Source organism: Stigmatopora nigra, chromosome 16 (assembly GCF_051989575.1).
Source record: "Stigmatopora nigra isolate UIUO_SnigA chromosome 16, RoL_Snig_1.1, whole genome shotgun sequence".
NCBI lineage: Eukaryota > Metazoa > Chordata > Actinopteri > Syngnathiformes > Syngnathidae > Stigmatopora > Stigmatopora nigra.
In genome coordinates this window covers 6,310,956-6,326,948 of record NC_135523.1, presented here as the reverse complement: position 1 = coordinate 6,326,948, position 15,993 = coordinate 6,310,956, and the positions used below count along the sequence as shown (strand labels likewise).

Sequence of the window (15,993 nt, the reverse complement as noted above, 5' to 3'; positions counted from 1 at the left end):
GTCAGGGGTGATTCAGTCTCAAGGACTGAGTGGACAGCTGGTTTCCAGACAAGTGCACTAAAGTGGAATAAAGTTGGTTGTCAGACATTAAGGACTGCATCCTGTGGGCAATTTAATCACACTCTACACAAGATAATGTGCTTCAGCAGCAATAATTCATGCATGCATTTTCTTGGAAGGTGAATTAATGATTGTGATACCGACTCTTAAGTCCCTTAAGTACATTTTTGATCAAATACAAGTCAATTATTTCGATTAAAAGCAGATAAGAGTAAAGCCATTTGTTGACATATTGGGATGTTAACATAATGTTGTGATACTACTGTCAACATCTCACATGGGTGCGTTCAAAATTAATATAAAAATGTATCAAGTAAAGCTGCATAATAGCCTAAACAAAGTCAAAATGAATATTATCTTTGCAAAACAGAATGAAACCCCCCCAACCTAGAAATTTGACATAATATATGCTGTTCGATTTAACAGTTTGACAGAACACATTTTATTAAGAAGTATATGTAGTAAGATCAGACTATTGTTGAAGTTAATTATATATATATATTTTTTTCCCAAAGAGAGAATGAGCGCCATTCCCAATCTCGACTCTGGTAATTCCTTTTCTTTCTGATTATGCAAATGTTCAATTGGTGTTGGGCATCTCTATCAAAGGCAAAATAGCTTTGGTGTCCTCGGGATAAGAGAAGAAAAACGTGTATAGTCATTTCACAAGGGTGCCTGCCTGCCTGTGTCATCTGAAATGAGAGCTTGATTGTAGACGAACAATAAAAGAACCATTTAAAGGATTTGCTCTTTCTTATATTGCCCCAATAATCTTTTGTAGAGCAGGGTGAATAATTACTCCTGGTAAAAAAGCAGACATTTTTATTGCCGCTGAAAGCGGGAGGATTTGATTTCATTAGCTTTTCTTTTCCTTCAATGAAAACTCTTCAAGTTAAAGCTATTTGCCTCCGGAGGGAACATTCCAAGCTAAATTTCTGATTGAAAAATCTGTTTTTTGGAGTCCTATCCCAACAACCTGTTTGCAATTAAATACTTTAGGGCAATTTTGGATGAGAGGTTAGAAAAAGGTTTTGAATGGTAGGAAAACATTAATGTACTGCAGGAGCACTATTTAGAGCCAATGCCTCTTCCAAGGCCACTTATACAAATCTGTCCCACAGTTGGAATGGTTTTACCTTGGACTGTGCTCCACCTCTCCGGCATATTTTGTGAAAATTGCTCCAGTAGTCTCTGTGCAATTGAATAGAGCGACAAGCACTTGGACCTATGCCAGATGCAACATAAAATGTTTTGTTGCTATGTTAACTGTATCTCATACAAAAAAAATGAGACCTATAACAAGGCCCCTAAACAAAATGGTAATCCACACATGAATCTTAAACATCTAAGCTGTTCATGTATTTTTTTTTTTCAATGGAGAGGCTTCTTACAAAGGAGGAAGAAAAATCCTACTGTATATTTACTGCTTCTATAGTGTGCGTAATCCTCCAGATGACTAAATATGTGGGTCGCGACGCTATTGAAGGTTGGTCGTTGACAGGAATAGATCAATAAATACATACATAAATATATAAATAAACTAAAATGACCGTTCAGTCACTATAACTATGATTCTGGCCTTTCAATGTATGGAATAGTATGTGGATGCATATTTGCCTATTTATTTATTATTTACTTATATATTTATTCATGTATGTATGTACATATTTATTTATGGATTTACTAACTTGTACATTGCCTATTAATTTATGTCTAAAATGCCTTTCCTGTATCTGCATTATCGCGCTCTTGCTAATGTATGTAATGGAATTTCCCAAATAAGGGATGCATAAAGTTATCCAATAAAGTTATCAAATTCCATACCAGCACCATATTTACTCCGATACTTCACACAAATACTTATTTCAACTTTAATAAGTGGCACATTTCCTTAACTTCTGTTAATCCATCATAAATTCAATCCCCATTTAGTGACAATCTGAACGTGTCTAAAAATTGCTACCCTGCAAATTATGGTGTCAAAATTTCAATATTAAGCTTCTATGATCATATTGTATGTTGTTGTATGTAACAGTGTTATAATATGTCCGAGAATGTCAAACAACCATTTGTCTGCCATTCTGATATTAAACTATAATTGTACAAACATGCCATCAATTATATGGCAGTTGTAAACGTCTATCTTTGACATCATACAAACTTACTAAGCCTCAGAGAGAAAGTGAGAGAGAAAAAAAATATGTTCCAGACCGAGGGGACCTCATAGCTGGCTAAGAGTGTGCTGGTATCATTCCAAGGTATTACAAGCATGTATAGAGTGCAGCCAATAAACATGTGTAGACTTTTTCCACTATTACTGTAGTATTCTGGTCTGTTCTTCATAGTAAACTATGTTAAAATACATTGATATGGTCTTATTTTTTGTTTAATGGAAGCCAACTATGTGCTTGACATATTATTTGAAAGGGCTAACTAGGACAAAGTTTAAAAATAAAGAATCTGGGATGTATATATTTAAAAGGAGAAGGTTAAATGCAAAATGGGTGCCAGTGAGCAACAGCCAATGTCTATGTTCATGATTCTTTTGCAGAAGGGTGGTATTTGTGGGCATTTGAGGGGGATGCGGGATATTACACAGAGATATCAAGCGCCAATGTAACTGGTACAAAAGCTTTTGTTTTCCGCTGAAACGTTTATGCAAGGTGAATGCATCTAAGAGTGAATGAAATTAGCTGAATGAAGACTTTCTGATATTTAGACATATGGAAATTGTTAAGAAAAAAATAGGGTTGTTAGTTATCTAAGTGAACGTGGGACATAAGAAAAAAGGGAAGGGTGGGGAGGAGTGAATGGAACAAAAACAAAGAAATGCCCTCATTGGTAGTAGACACATTTACAGTGACATTTAGCGAAGGAGGAAAGATGTATGAATAAATATGCATAATGTTGCCGGGAAGCACTGAGAGCTTCTCAGGGGTAGAAGGAGGGTGCGAGAGACTGCTCCTGAATTAATGATGAGGCAGTCGACTGTCAGTCTCGGGTGTATGTGTGTGTGTGTGTGAGTTGAACATGTGACGCCATTTTGCTGCTGTGTGTGCATGTGTGTGCACGGCCTAAATTCACACACTCTCAAACTCGTTCTTGCAGCACCCCAATTTCACATCACTGATGAAAATTAGCAAATCTTTGATACCTAATCAAGCGATCTTTTTTTTTTTTTTTTACACTTTGCAATTGTTTTTGATGCTTAATTGCATTTCTGGAAACAAAGCAAGGTCCTTCCTTGGGAAATCTATTCTTTTCCCCCCACCAGCCATTGATTGTGTTTTATTTTTAAAATATTAAATTTGGGTCTTCATTTTTGAATTGAGATAATGAATGCATTACTACTCAACACCCCAGATACACACACACACACACTGGGAGATGATTGTGATGAAGGGGAGAGAGAGAGAGGTGTGGTCCAGGAGGGAACTGTCAGCCTGAAAAGCTATGTAGGTCAATGAAGAATTGCACAGGGATATTGCCTCCTCAGCTCACAGTATGGGAGCCTGATATGATTTCTGCTGAATCCATCTGACTTAAATGATGAGAGATTAGCCCTTTAAAATCTCCTTGGAGAACGACGACAAAAAAGACTGCTCCCCAGGGGGGAACAAAAATATATATTCTTCATGTGGAGTTTTGTATATTATTCAGAGAGATCTGCTTTACATTGTCATTGCTTCTTCAGAGGAATTATTTTTATATTTGTATTGTTATGTATGATTTTTTTTTGCTGAAAGTGTAGTGGGACCTGCCTTAGAAGTTGTACCATCAAAATAAAAACAACAAAAACAAATTTAAAAAAATGCCTGATTCAGTCAAAAAAAAGTTTAGTTGGATGGTAAAACATAACAATAATGCGGATGATTAATCATAAAATATAATGTCGAAATTATCGGCTGCTTTGAGATATTTTGGTTCAAATTCCTGATTTTTTTGTTAATATTTTTGGACTAATCTATTCAAAATGGGTACAGAGTCATGCATCACATGTAATAAACAGTAAAAGAAAAATATGGCAGAAGATGGTAATAAAAAAAAAAAAAAATCACCCCATTAAGTACTTTACTGTCATTTTAAAATATTTGCATTGTGCAAATGCTTTAAAACAGGGTTAGAAAAATATGATTTAAAATATAAATCAAAACCTAGTTTTAAAATGACCCAAAGAAACTTTAGGATGGATAAAAATACTCTACACCAGGGACAATAAAGTCAACAAACTGTCCTCCAATCCACCCCACTCGACATCCTGCTTTGTTAAGTGACAGAAACTACCCCAACAGGTGGTAAACCTACCTCTCCCTCAGGTCATTTTACCTTGGCTGAACACTTGATAAAGCGAGTTTGAAATTGAGCCCGAAACAGCAGCAGCACAAGAGGCTAAAGTCCCGCAATTAAAAAGAGGAAATCCTAACAATGCCTCTGATGACCAAGATTACCTGAAACAGTGAGACAGGCCACTGAGGAAGATGAGAAGCCGGGCATTGTATCAGAGACTTGCTGGAGGGTTGGGAGATACCTCACTCAGTTTGAGTGGTCTTGTGTGGGTGGCTATACAATATGTGTGCTACCATGACACCTGAATCTGTCCAGAAGAGTGAAATCTACAATGAATGTTTTACCCTTAAATGCCTGCTCTAAATGCATTGAAATGGTTCGCTATCTCGTAAAAAATACTATGTAAGTTAACCGTATTTTGATTTTTTTCTGGGCTAGTTCACATTGAATGATTTTGTGGAATAATTTTTCAAATGATATTCATGTAATACTTCAAAGTGCCCCAAGTGACACATGCATGTCACACAAAGACAACTGTTTACTAATTTGTACATATTTGTTGCACAGTAGAAGCTGAGAGAAGTATATGTAAATGATGGAAGGGAAGTAAATCTGTATATACATATATATAGCCATATTTTTGAATTCCTTTGCAATTCTAAGACAAAGAACAAAAAGCTGCCTGAAAGAAAATGGTGATTTTGACCCTGTTTTGGTGATTTGAAATGCCAAGCATGTGTAACTATATTGAAAAATATGCTGACTGCACTGACACCTAATCAGAAGAGAATGTCTTAACATGTAATACCGAGGCAACCAGACTTCAGGGAATGACCTAATTTGATTGTCCAGTAAGTCAAAGTGAACTACGTTCAGACCACAGACAGAACATGTAATGCGGCAAAATGATATATCGTACAAATGAGTCTCCCTACAGTAGAACCACTACAGTGTAGGAACCTCTTTGCTAATGTAAAACAAACATGAAGGGAATAATACAAACATCATCCCTGTGTGACTAGTTCGCTATTTCAGGTCTGGATCAAAATACAGTAGAACCTTTTTGGTTCACGCAACATAGTTCACTTGGATACGAATTGAGACCACCTATACGGTAGTTTGTTCTGCACCAGAGTTTGCTGATTTGTATTAACATCAGTGTAAATGGTGTGCACCACAAACTAATAAACATGGTTGAGCATAGATCAACAACCAGTGCAGGTGTGAATATACACCTAAAGAAAACACTTTTTGAGAGCATAATACAAATATACTGTTTGAAAAGGCATGCCCTTACTTCACTGGTTTGGAAATGTTGGTGCAAAAATGCTTAGAAAAAAAATTCCTTGCCACAAAAATGTAATTTTTTCACAGTCTAATAAAATTGGTTTTGTCTGTAAACTATTAAATGGGCAATTTAAGTCCAATTTCATTGGATGAAGTGTATTTATCGGCATGCTTAAGATTATGAAAAGACAGTTTCTTTTTCATCTGTCACAAGGTTCAACAGTCATGGGGCGACGGTAGACAAAAGTACATCTTTAAAAGTTACTGGAGAAATAAGACTTGGACTTACATTATGCACAGGCGGAGTCAGGCTTCTAACAGGATGTGACATGGACGGACTAAACACAAACACACACTTCTCCAGGAAACTGTGGTTGCAATGTGTTGTGGTACATCACAAGATCTGTGAACATTGATAAAATGGTGTCAGATGTAAAATTTGTTGTCCTCTGAATTTGTCATAAGGTTACAATCTTTTCGAATTGTAGGCAAAACTGAGTTATTTTTTCTTATTCTTTTGAAGTGTTTTCATATACTGGGATAGTTTCATTATGTAAAAGAACTAAATCTAAATACATTTGTGAAAAAGGTTTACCTTGAATGCTACATTAGTTTTCCCGGTGAAGCATTTTTATATTGTTATTGTAACGACAAACAAGATTTCCATCTTATTGCTGCTACCTAACTATAACCCTTTCCCTCAACTCTTCCAATATCCCGAGCTGTCATCCTTGCTGGAATGTGCTGCTGTCACTGTACAAGCAAACTTATTTCTGTACGCCATGTCAGAGTGCAGCCCTTAGACAAAGCAACATGTCCACAGAGACAAATAGAGACAGACATCAAGACACAGAAATGCATCTGGGCAGGGAGAAACAGTGATAAGACGGAGACAAAACATTTGAATATAAAACAAATGAAGTTCACCATGAGAGAGACATACATGAGAAAATGAGAAGCCGATTTCAGAAGTGAAGGGAGGAAAACAAATGAACGACAAATAACAGAGTAAATAATAGGACATGACAACACAAGAAAGATGTTGCTGAGATCCAATTCTGTATTGGCACACACTAACTTTTGCTGATGGGTGTCTATAAAAGGCTCTGAACTCATTTCTATTTATGGTCATTATCTTATTTTTCTACATGTTCCCCATACACAATGACACTACAAAGTATAAACGCATGAACGGCCAAACACAAGTTGCATACTACACAGGGACACATAAAAAGAGTTAGAGAAGTAAATGGTTAGACAGTGAGAAACTTTGGAATGCAGACACTCCCAGTCTGGCTTGAAGTAAGTTTATAGCTTTTGAAACAAAAATGTGCTATTCACCTAATTAATGGAGCTTGAAATTTGTATTTTAGGCATTTCCTCTAACTGTTGACCAGTTAACTGACACCTGTTTCTCTACTCTTCAACTTCCCTTTTACTAAAAACTGCAGTTCAAGAGCCAGTTAAATGACTTCCCCAACTTTAGGAACCAAATAAATGCTTGAAAAGATAATAAGCTTTAAATTTTACAAAATGTCACTGCATGATGAAAAGAAGGGCACAGTAGAAAGTCATAGTAGCATATACACATCCCATAACAAGGCGAAATCTGTTTCTGGATGTCAGGAATGACAGTAACCCACAAATCCCCCAGTCATATTTTATGGTTAATTTTAAAACGTTTGAAGATAGTAGTTGCCCCTTCAAAAGAATAAATTGATTAGATTGGCTGAGGATATACACATTAGGAATATGGCTGTATATTTCACACAAGGTTTGTGCAAATGTTTAGAAATGGGCGAGAACACAAAAACACAAACCACACAGTGGGCCTAACACACTGAATTCTTGTTATGCATTATGTTAACTTGCCATTGGATGCAGGATGTGCCGAATTGTGAAATACCCCCCTGGCCTTCCCTGAGCCCTATTTGAGTGAAACGGCTATGATGCCAGATTATGAGTTGGCTACTTTGTATCGTCTCCAAAATATGTTGTTTATACAGATGTCAAATTTATAATGATTTTATAATTGTGTAGAATCTAGCAACCTTCTACCATGCATATTTTCCCATATTTTTCTCTATTACATTTGTTTCTTGCTTTCCTTTTCTATCAATTTCATCAATTGTGTCTCTTTTTTGCTGCTTTTAATTTTTTTCCTTGTATTTTTCTTCCTCTGTTTTCTATATCCTAAATGTTAAGGGATTATATTTGATGATCATTAATTCCATATTGAACATTCATTAGGAAGTCCAATATTCCTGATTGGACAATAATTATTAAGGAGTATTTTAAGCAATATTTTGCTATCCATGAGTGTTCTGCTTTATGCAAGTAAACAAGCAATAGAACGACAGAATGAGGTGGACATGCCAAGAATGTTAAGCTTCTCAGTCAATTAGATTCACTTGCATGTATTCAATTTTGCGATATGGTTGACTGATTTGTCTGCCCTGTCAATGTCTCTTCAACCTTTCAAAGCATGAAAATAGGCTTTCAATGCCCACGGTACACACTATACAGTACATTCAGACATTATCCGGCCTCTACACGGTAGTTGCCATCACTGTAATATCGCTATGTGCAAAGCAAGCTTCTAAATGTGTGTGATAAGATGGAGTACTATTCTCAGATAGGTGCCTCATTGTTTCCTGATTTCCCCACTTTGCTGTCCCATCATCCTTCTTAACAGACACTCAATCTGTTTTGTTTGGCCATTAGCTCCGCAACCACAGAGCGACACAAAAATACATGCCCTTTATATTGATTTTACATCACATGGTGGCTGGGGGTGATGTACAAATCAGTTTTGCTTTGCTTGAGTTTTACTAAGTGATGGGAGGATAGCCTCATTTTAATGTTTGTTTCACAGTGACAAGTGGGCAGTTGGTGACAAAAAAGACACATGGCATGTGATAGATGATTCCTTCACTCCTGGAAGAAGTGGACAGTCAGGGTAAAGATTGCTCCCAGTAGGGAGCTGGAATACACAAAAATTATAAGGTGCATATTTACTATGTAGTACAGTGTCCATGTTTTAAACAGAAACATGGTACTTCACAATAACAGTCCAGAATGAAAATGATTTCTTTGCACTACATTCTTTACTCGCATTGACTACTGAGAAGTAATGTAATAAAATACTGGACTACCTGATATGTTAATGTAACCCTCTCTCATGGCTAGTTGTGAGTACTTGTATGTGTCTAAATATAAATCTACAGCAATTGTAATCCACAATAGTTAATCAACTGCTGTAGAACAAAAAGTTAGTTGTTGTTGGCCAGTTATCTGCAGCCTGATCAGATGCAGCACACTGTTTGTAAAGCAATTAATAAAATATTTAGTTCTACATTTTCTCATCACCATAACACATGGATCATTATCATTAGGTTGTTAGGTTTACAAATACATTTAAATAAAAGTAATGTTATATTGTCTTCAATTGGAAAGATAGTACAGAAAACCACTACTACCTATTTGGGTAATGACTTTGTCTTCAAATTACGTATACCTATCTGTTTTGAGTATTAATGATTACCTTTATTCCTCTTAGTTTTTGAAGGAAGATGATGAGGCCATATTGTTTTGGACTCTAAAACACTCCATATCACAGCCATACTACATGCACTCCCCTTGGCTTCTGAAAAGTTTGATTCATTTTGTATAACTCGGTTTGATGTTTGGCTGGCGTCAGAAGGTGTACTTTGCTGCTTTCCTCAGGTCTTCGTCACGCTCAGTTTCCAGGCAACTGAAGGGCACGCTGATGAGAGCAGCAAAGCATAAGAAGAAGGCTGGCAAAGATTTAGCAAGAACTTGACACATCTAATGAAGACAGGCAGGAAACAAAGAGGAGAGAAACAAAGACGCAGAAGCTAGAGATCACTAGGGGCCGGACCGGGAAGGGTGGGCGCAACAGGGCAGAACATTTTTTTGCACTCTTTTGGGGAGCATTTTGAATTTAATTTGTTCGGGTGATCGGATACTCTGGTATTGGTTTAATGTAATGTTTGCCACTCTATACTTTATGTTCATTTTAGACAGATGCAAGCAGTAAAAACTTTGCCTTTGAAGGTCATTCTCATTTATATTAAAGTATAAAAGTGCACTCAGATTTAACATAAACTAACAACAACTGAACTAATAAAACTAAACTAACTTACACCCCTGATCCAAACCAATAGTGTGTCTAATAAGTTTATCTGTGATTGCAAAATCTAAGATTTCCAGCATACACTAGTTTGGCAATCGGCCTTTTGTCGTCAGCCCATTGTTGAGTATTTCTTCGACTCTTAAGGTTAAGTTATATCACCAGCTCACTTTAATATGATGCTTCTTCCAATATTAAATCTTATTATTGGAGTCACGTCTGTCCAGTGAATGACACAATCCATTGATATCTCACTCAATTGAAATGCCACAGAGCAATAACAATTTGCTACAGCAAACAGCTTGCAAATAAAGCTCGTCTCCCTGAGCGGTAATAAAAAGCCTTGTGTGGAAGAGGTTAGATTAGGACTGTGAAAAATCTTATAGATAGTATCTGTGGTGCTCGATTTGCAGAGCTATGAAAGAGAGTTGGCCTGTTCATTGTGCTGAGTAAATATTGAACTTCACCAAGTCATGGATTTCAGTCATAATGAAATGCCTTGTGGTCATAGACATAGAAACACAGCCTATTTGGCCTTTCTATAGTTTATACTTTACAGTTATAGTAATCAGGATAACATAAATTTGATCCTCAGAAGAAATACATTCATTTAAGATGCAATACAAAATGCAAACCATGACTTATGTTAACCCATCATAACTGAAACTTGTGAATACCAGAGTAAAGTGATATATAAGGGTAGGTTCAGTACTGAATTAAATATTCTATTGAATATACACAAACCTAAAATAAGACAACCTATCAAGTATCAACAAGTTGACTTTAGTTTTAGTTTAGCACATCTAAGCTCAACCTGCTCTGCTGATTAGAATGTAAACCATCAAATATATTCCTCACTGGCGACATGGTCAACAAAAACTAAACCTCTTTTATCATCTGTGGGTGTTAACCTTTAACCAGGGGCAGTGTTGGGGTTTCTGTGGAGTCATATACTAACAAGGTCACACAAGCATGCCACCCTGTCACATGCCTGCAGGGACCAGACTCCACTTTTTGTTGAAGATAACCTTGCAGAACAACCGGTCAGTCCTGTGCTTGTGGGTTCAATGAGTCACTGATTATCTGTGTTTACTAAGGTCTGTGACGTTACAGCTCTGGATCTGGAGTGACCGCAAGCTTTATCTGTCACCTGGCCTCAGTGACCAAACAGGCTTCTGTGTAAGGAGGTAAGTGCAAAGATGTCCGGACTTGGTAAATAATCTGCAACCAGAGCTAATCTTACGGGTGTGAGAAATCATATCCTTTGTGAAGTATGTTATCTTTTCATGAGGTGGTTGTGAGCAGCATTACAAACACTAGTAAATGAATTGATACATAATGCAAACCACATCCACGGGAAACATTCATGGCTTGGGGGCATTTAAGAAAACATAAAAAAAAATGTGATGACTGAAACACCACATTGGCAGTTATTTTTCTTTCTTTAAATATATAATATAAATATAATATAATAATATTCTTTACATATTTTGTGATGTTTATATTTTTATTTTATTTTCATGCTAGTGTTAAGACCTGCACACTTCTCATTTTTACTCAGATTTATTTAGTTTGTTAGTGAACAATGTTATGTTTTTAAATCATGTTATTCTGCAGTAAGTAAGGCAACTATAAGAAACATGTTTTTGTTGTTTTTGGCCTTTTTTTTGGAGTATATGCAGTCATTGTAGGTTAAATGTGCATGAGTAGAAATCCTTTCATGCACACCCTCCAGGACTTAATTTAAATTTCTCTATTCCAACTCATAGAGACTCATGGTGAGTCCTCAACTTCAGTGCTCGGTTAAATCTTTTGATTAGCCAACCAGGATTTGTGATGAAGCTCCCCCTTCTTCTTCCCCACTAAAAGCTTCTGTAGCAGATCATTTGCATGAAATTATATCAGGGAAAAGCCATTGCTGAAAATTCACATTTTCTTTCACTGATGCAATATGTTTAATTAAATAAGGACAGAATTATCTATAAAAGAAATGTTGTCAACAGAGAGCTTTTTAAACATTTACTAGACATGCTGTTATCAAGGCCCTTTTTTTGTCGCAATGGGCATTTTACCTTTTTTGTTGTTGCTATCTCCGATTCGCTCCACAAACAAGCATGAGCGCACACATTCATTTGGCCTTGACTTCCCTTATCCATCAAGTGGGAACAAACCAGAATGCATTCACACATTGATAGCAATCTTCAATGTGTGCAATCACTCTGAACACCTCCTTTTTCTTTTATAGGTATTTGTGTGCATGTGTGTTAGGGGTTAACACACCATTATCACAGCTTTCAGAATAAAACTGGATAGCAGCCTTTTTTAAATCTGTGTAAATCCTTTCACATAATATTTGCACATGAGCAAAATTGACACGTTTGAAGTTAAACATATACATTCACAACGGGCCTCAAGACAGCTGCGGGCTAAATTCATCAAAATGTGCAAATGAGTAAGCATGTTAATAGCCAAGGGGAAAAAGTGCTAAAATAAACTTCCTTCACAGCAACAAAACTGAATATTTTCAAAGCCATTGAATTAAAACACCTCAGGTTGCTATGTAGTTAGTTACAAATGTCACTATGGTAAAAACAAACAAACATTTGTCTACAAAGTTTGGGAAAATATTTGTGTAGATGCAAAAATAGATAAAGCATTACTTACTGTGGTGACATGGATTGGAAAATAAAATATTTAAGTGCTCGTTAGGTAAAGCATTCTAGATATTTAATTTAATTTAAACTACAAACTGCCCTCCTACTGCTTGTTTAATGGCACAGGTATGTCACTTTCCCCTTTAATGATATTGTTTAGCAACAATTAGTTTAATTATTCATTGTTATTCCTCCTTACACGGCCACTGGCAACACAAATGTAGTTCTGTCCAACTACAGGCAACTGGAAGATAAGAACTTCACAACAAAATCAAATGCAATCTTCCATTTAAACAACATCTTTTGTCCACTGGCATCGCCAAACTACCAGAAAACTGAACTTTTAAGAGTTTGGCCAGATACCGTATCTAAGAAAATGTACCCGATTAACACTTTTGACCTCATTATTATTTTTAGTGACTAAATTTAGTAGACACATTGTCCTCATTTTATCATTTTTATGACCTACAATTTTTCCAAGAATCATTTTGCTCCCATGAATGAATCCGATAAGAAATAACAGACCATTTCTAAATGACTAGTTGGCAATAAAAAAATTACTAAACAGTTTGCCACTTGGATGTCATGTCCTGTTGGAAGACATTTCATTAAATAACAGCGAAGGCCTATCGTGTAATTCACTTTATCTCCTCTGATGGCATCACTAGATGCTCATTTAATGAGGCCATTTAGTTTGCTGGAATGGCATTAAAAACAAATGTGTTATTCTAACCAACACTGGCTGTTAGATGGGAAGTCTTGCTATAAAACACTTCTTCTATTTAAACCATGTGGAAAATATGTCATACTAACCTCTCCTTGCACTGTCTTGAGGAGTCATCAGCCTTTAGAAGCCCAACTGCACTCAATGATGGGATAGTTCCGCACTCTTGAAACCTGCGAGGAAAGCAATACTACTTTGAGGTTCTGGTTGATAGTTTTCAAACAGAATATCATCTGTGTGTGGATCACAGTGCAAAACTGAAAGTCAAATCGAGTTATCAAGACATGATGATGTTCCATCCATCCCTTCTCTGGCATAAGTCATTTCTCATATTTATGGGCAACCTAGATTTTTTTTACATTATTTTTCTCCTTTGATGTGTGCTTTATTCTTTCCCTGGAAGGGAATGACTCTTTTTTTTACATTATTCCTTCTCCACTGTCGAAGGGATATTGTTGAATGGGTGAGGTGTCTGTGTAGCATCTTTGTCTTTCCTGCTGCCTGTCACTTTCACTCTTCCTCTCTTTGTTGGGGAGTTTTAGTGATATAGACTTTCATTTTTGCAATCCTTCCAGAGGGCCAGATTACAATGTTGTGCTATTATCTAGAGGTTGTACTAGTTCGTTGACAGGTTATTAACATAATTTATCGGTGTGTGTTGCCCTTTTCCAATGTGATTGCAGTTGTTTTTCTGTAAGGTTGAAACTGAAGTCTTTATTTTGAGTAAAAGTTCGCTTAGGCGAACATTTTAAGAGAAGTAAACATATTTTTCTTTTGTTGTAGTTTAATGATGGGGCATTTAAATCAGAAACCCAGAATAAACAGAAGTTAAAGTGAAAATATTTAAATGGAGAACAACAACAGGGTAAATGGGCACCTGTTAATGTAACATTTACAGTTTTTTGGATAACTACAGCCTAAATAAATTGCCTTTTGGTAGTTGGAGAAAAAAAAAAAAAACACAAGTTGCACTTAAGTATTAATTGCAGGCCCAATTATAGTGAATTATAGTCCAGAAAATACAGCACATATAATCACAAATAATACAGGGGTTCTTATTCCAACAAAGACCACTAAGACTGGCAAATTCAATAACAATCCTCCCATTATTTTATCTTCATGAGTGTGATGAGGGTCCCTGAACTCAGGCACAGTACATCCTGAACTGGTTTCCAGTGGATATCGTATTGCAATTTTAAAAATTCATTAAGGGAGATTTCATAAGAATAAATCCTAAAAACAATTGGTGAATGAGACTCCGTTTCTATTTCATTCCATTCATGGCCCCTCGTGTGCTGCTTGTACGATTGCTGTCACTGACTCTCCAGGATGCCACTAATTATTCCTCATCATATCCAGGCAGGTATTAATTAGGTCTTTGTTGCTTGATATGATATTGTTGATACAATAGACATCACTCAGGCTGCAATTGTGAGGATATTACACATTTTAATACAGCAGGTGAGAATTAGAATAATATGAGGGGAGAAAAGACTGGGTTTATTGGCCATGTTTATTCATGACAGATACTTTATGAGTCTCAGATCATGATTGGAAATGACTCACTCGCTGGGCACAATCAAGAGTTCTTGACTGGTGCTGATGATCAAAATGAAAAACCAAAGTGACTCTCGTCTCAGTTGATATGCAGCAGAAGCAAAACAAAGAGCAAATTGGCTTTTGCACAGATCAAGAGCTGATTGCTGAGTGGGTTTTTCTGCATGTTTCTCATGCATAAAGTATAATAAAGAGCCAAAGTGATAGCGTAGGTAATCTTGAGGAATACAACACTTATGAAACTCTAATAGTTGTTACGGTTGCAATCATTGCCCAAGGACACAAAGTATCCACAGCGAGACCATTATTTATCATCCATATTTTACCTTCTCTAACACATTCAAATTAGAATTGGGATCATTTTTTCCTCCAGAAAAACATCATTATTCAAATGTTTAAAATGACCTTGTGTTTATAATTTTAAGGACTCCTTTTAGTGTGAAGCAGAATCATGCTGTGAAATTTCTCTAAAAGCTTAGATTTATGACTGAATCCAACTTTTAGCCTTGCATATTAGGCAAACTAGATGTTTTGATGAGAATGCCATTTGTAAGAGATTTATATGAAAGTCATGCGCAAGAGATGTCATCCTATCTTTAGCCGCTTTCACACTTCATTATGAGCAGAGCTGTGATTTTTTTCTTTCTACCTGTCTCTTTCAGACCACCCACCACTCACATAATTAGATCCTTTAAGATCTCAACTCAACAGAGAGAATTTCTGTCAAAGGGCCTTTTACAGTGAATTTCAGATTTAAACTTGATACTACCGAACATCAGTACACCTAAATGTTCGTGTCAACTCTAAACGGGCGATCTACATCAGTACCATACACACACAGAAACTGGTGATTGACATGAGTATTCATGTAGCCACAAGTCCACATTCAACAAAAAATGATCAAAAGGTCAAGTCTAAGTCAAAATCTAAAAGATCAATCTGTTGATATAAATATGCAGTTCATCGTAGAACACTTAAGTCCCAAATTTAATATCCTGAGCTAAGAAAAAATTCATTTAGAATGCAATAAATCAACTCCATAAATCAAACAATAGACATTCTAATGCATCTTGACCAAAATAGGGCATTTGCTGAATTCTTGTGATTCGTGACCTTTAAAAACCTGTCATTGACTAATCCAGTTTCATCCAATCTAATGTTAGGGATGATAAATCTACTGTCAGTAGGGGAAACATTCCCCAACTATTACTATGCTGACTTCCTGCTTTAGCTTAAGAGTTGTCACAGGGCAGATGAATAAAGTGGTGTAT

The 15,993-nt window shown here is 36.2% G+C and overlaps 1 protein-coding gene across 2 annotated transcripts in view; it reads right to left on the bottom strand.

Annotated features, from left to right (window-relative positions):
* Positions 1 to 28: 28 nt before the first annotated feature.
* Positions 29 to 15,993, bottom strand: part of LOC144209268 (partitioning defective 3 homolog) — a 234,425-nt gene continuing 218,460 nt past the window's right edge. Inside the window, exons 28-30 of one of the 2 annotated variants that reach the window (XR_013329067.1) lie at positions 13,255 to 13,338; positions 5,924 to 6,037; positions 29 to 57 (exon numbers count right to left, since the gene is read on the bottom strand). The gene's annotated coding sequence lies outside the window, so the exon portion shown is untranslated. Of the gene's footprint in view, positions 58 to 4,530; positions 4,655 to 5,923; positions 6,038 to 13,254; positions 13,339 to 15,993 lie in introns of those variants that run through there. The other variant, XR_013329066.1, reaches the window with a different exon arrangement.